The 4,206-nt window shown below is 30.0% G+C and overlaps 1 long non-coding RNA gene across 1 annotated transcript; it reads right to left on the reverse strand.

Moving 5' to 3' along the window:
- Positions 1 to 362: 362 nt before the first annotated feature.
- Positions 363 to 1,708, reverse strand: LOC133036494 (uncharacterized). The gene is made up of 2 exons (XR_009687121.1): positions 1,338 to 1,708; positions 363 to 585 (listed from the first exon to the last, which is right to left on the reverse strand). It is a non-coding gene; the product is annotated as an uncharacterized LOC133036494 (long non-coding RNA).
- Positions 1,709 to 4,206: the final 2,498 nt, after the last annotated feature.

Below are 4,206 nucleotides of genomic sequence, written 5' to 3' on the forward strand. Positions count from 1 at the left end.
TAACGGGCTTGACTAACCCTTACAACCGGGAAATTTTCACCAAGGTATTTCAAAACCTCTTACAATAGTTTTGCACCACAGAGGACTATTAACCTCTTTCTCGGATTGTTGAAGTGCCAATCTCAATATAACCGGGTTATTTACAATATCGGTGCCAACCTCACCTTAATCACAATACAAAAATGTGTTTGAAACTACAAGAAAAATCACTCCAAAAATATGATAATACAAAGGAAACCTAGAGTGATAAGCAAGTGTCACACCACGATATTTTGCCTTATTTTACAAAATACTAACTTTGATGCATAAATTGAAAAGACTCAAAACTGTTTAGAAATACACAGTGGGTTTTACTATAAATATGTAAAAGACGAATGATCATTCATATTAAAAATAAAATAAGTAGTTAAGTGAAGTTTTAAAATAAATTTACAACATCCCGCTGAGCTCATAATACTTTACTATAAAAAAAACAAAACCAAGACCGGCGTTCTAGGCCGTCTGCTCGTCCATAGCCCCTCGCAGTATACATACCAGAACTGACCCAGATCATCAAACTTACATTCAATGTTCCCTGTCTATTGCCTGTAGGGGGAAAGTAAGGGGTGAGCTAAAAGCCCAGTAAGGAAATGCTTATCATGTAATACCATACAATACCACACAATAACATATATCATTAATATACTAATTAAGTTTTAACAATATCATATACCTTAGCTTATAACCATCACTAAGTAATTGCACACATGGAGACCTTTATCATATATGTCCACGCTAACTATTCATAACATACATAAATTGAGCTCATAACTCCAATATCATACTCACAGCGCATAATCATATCAATACTATAAAATATGTCATTACCATAACATAGGCATATCATAGCCATTACATACATAACCTGGGCCTAACTTGGCCCTACGATAACCTGGGCACACTTAGCCCTACCATTGCTATAGAGAAAGGTATCTCTACATTCAACAGCAACATCGTTGTGTCATACCTCACTATAATAATGTCAAACACGAATCAGACAAAAGCAAGGTAGGGTATCTCTACATTCAACGGCCTTACCCCGTATCATACCCCACCATGACCCCTCATTTGTACCTGAGACGTTAGCATATAACATACCATACATACAAATCATGAGAACCATAATATACAACCATACACACCATAATGTACATTGATTCACAAACTCATATTGTGTCCATACGACACATTCTCAGTACCATATACACATACATAATAATACATCACAAATAATATTTTAATACACAAATAATTTAAATTATACAGTTCAACATAAAAAAACTACCTAATTTCCTTACCTCAAAACCCGCTGCTAATTAAGGCTTGTTATCCCGTCACTAGTCTCTTAATAAATCTCGAAAAAGAGTATGATTGCAACTTTGATCCTTGAAAACTTATGGTGAAGGAGTATAGATAGCAGAGTATTTTTCTTTAGTCGTCTCTTGAATATTACCTAGCCGAACCTTATTAATAACCCCAGTAGAATGTGTGATCATAAACTTATTTAGATAAACACCAAGACTTCATGGTTCTCCCTCTCGCTTTTACGAAAGTCACCAAAGCATACATTCAGTCAAGATTATTGATATAATTAAATTGACACACTGCTCCTCCCTTTATCCTATGAATCCATGTATATATATACATATATGCTACGCCAATTCATATCACTCAAACAGACCCTAGGTTCAGCTACTCCTAAATCCTCAAAAAGTGGAACTAACATTTATTAAATATTTAACTAATGATAATAATAATAAAAATCTCTTTTCTATCTTTATTTAAATTTCAAATCCTACCTAAACTTCTACTTTTAAAACCTATTAACACGTCACACACACAGAATATCAATGCAACATCCATTATATATATCATATAACTACATAAATTCTCATCCTTAATCCCTATTCTACATGTGTACCATAAACCAAACTAACTAAATAAATTTAAATCATCTTAGTATCATAAGATTATCTCAAAATTTGCATGCATTTAATAGCTTATCCCTTTAATTGTACTCTATTTCTTTTCTCTAAACACTTAGAGAAAATTAAATTATAATTATGTTAACTACTTACATATATTTTTATATTAACAGCTATAAGATCTTTCTCTATTATAATTTAAATTCCTTGTGATACTTTCTTGCTATATCTCAACGGCTGAAGTACGCAATCAAACTTAAAGAATATTCTAACCTTTACTAGCTTACTCACATAATTATAATAAAATAAGCTTAAACTTATAATGGGCTAATAATTAAAATAATCTTATCATGTAAGCACCTTATTTCATACATCTGACCTATGCCTATAATAAAAAGAATTGGCACCAACGGTTTTAATATAACTTACTTGGGCCCAACAACACAATAGGCCTTAGAGTCAATCTCAGACCTCAAAGCCCTAACTACCAAATTACTCATTCCTTAAGGTAATCATCTACTTCCAATAATTATTGTCATACAACCACTATTATATTTTTTAATTATATATCTCTACATATTTAGTCGATTATCACATTCTACCCTCCTTAAAAGAAATTTCGTCATCGAAATTTAATTTTCCAAACACTTTGAGTACTGTCTCTTCATGTCCTTTTGTCTCTCTATTTATTTTATTGGTCCAACATACATGTATCTAATGTTTGTCTTACCGGTAAAATCATAACACATTTAATATATACTACTTAATTTAAGAATTATTATGCTACTATACTTTACTTAATAACAAAACATACTTCATAATAATAACTTACACATACACTTTAAATATACAAGTTTTGTAATTGCATGCTCATGATATTAAAAGTTTTCATTCTCTTATGAACATCCTTACATGCCATTAAGAGTAAAATCCTTTATTCTCTTATGAACATCCTTACATGCCATTAAGAGTAAAATTATTTATTCTCTTGTGAACATCCTTACATGTCATTAGTAAAGATATATATATATATGTATGTATATTATAGACATCCTTACATGCCACATCAAAAACATTATATACTACATAAAATAGCATCCAATAAAGGGCATGCAAAAGATCTTATGTTAGCTTCTCTTTAACTATTCTCATTCCTCCTTTGAATGTTATTACATACAAAAAGCTTAATTTCCTAGAGAAATATATTCCCACCATAGAGTCACGGTGCCACCTATAGCTTTGCAGTTGTTAATCTATCATCTATAGATACTTGTTCCCATGATACGAGAAAATCAACACAGACCCTTTTAAAATTCTTTATATAATTTTAATACCACCAATGAACATGAGATATAACTTCTTAGCTTCCTTCTGTTGTATGTTCGTTGCACTTGTCCTTCCCTCTATTTTTGTGTGGATAGTATAGTCTTTAATTCTTTGTGCAGCCTCTTGATTCTTATACCACTCTATTGTCTCTATATTGCTAATCTCACCTTTGTAGCCTAATCTTCTGTTATTACTTTCAATCAAGCTTAACCTTGACATTAGCTTGTTTTCCATAATTTTTTTTTCATGCATTTGAATTGACAACTTGTTGTTCCAGTGGTCAAGCTTATTCCTGTAGCACTATCATATGCAGTGAGTATTTCTTCCTTCATACCAATCTTCCCAAGTGACACAATATTTCATACTTATGATACCATCGATTTCTCCAACCATATTTGTGTATTGTATCTTGATTATCTTCAATCAATATATCAATATCAATATATATAAATAAAGGAAAGCACAAAAGATCTTAAGTGACATCTTATCTTTTTTTCTAACTATTTTTACTATTTTCTGACACTTTCACATTTTGTTAAAGGAAAAACAAAATAAATTACATATTATTAATACCATTATTATTAAAACATGTATATAGTGACTTCTCATATTTTATAACTCTTAATCATTCATTATTATTATTACTATTGTTATTATTATTATTATTATTATTATTATTATTATTATTATTATTATTATTATAGAGAACTTTTTATATTCCTATTAAGGTTAATATCATGTATATATAACTATCTCTATAGAGAAAAATATCATCATCTTTTCTCATTTACTTTCAAATATTTGAGGTATGTATCATATTCTTTTCCTAAGTAGTAGTAATAAAAAATGATAATTCTATTTCTATCCATAGTTTCATCTCTTTCTATTCTAATAAATCAGATATCTCATTTTTTAT

This window comes from Cannabis sativa, chromosome 4 (assembly GCF_029168945.1).
Source record: "Cannabis sativa cultivar Pink pepper isolate KNU-18-1 chromosome 4, ASM2916894v1, whole genome shotgun sequence".
Taxonomy (NCBI): Eukaryota; Viridiplantae; Streptophyta; class Magnoliopsida; order Rosales; family Cannabaceae; genus Cannabis; species Cannabis sativa.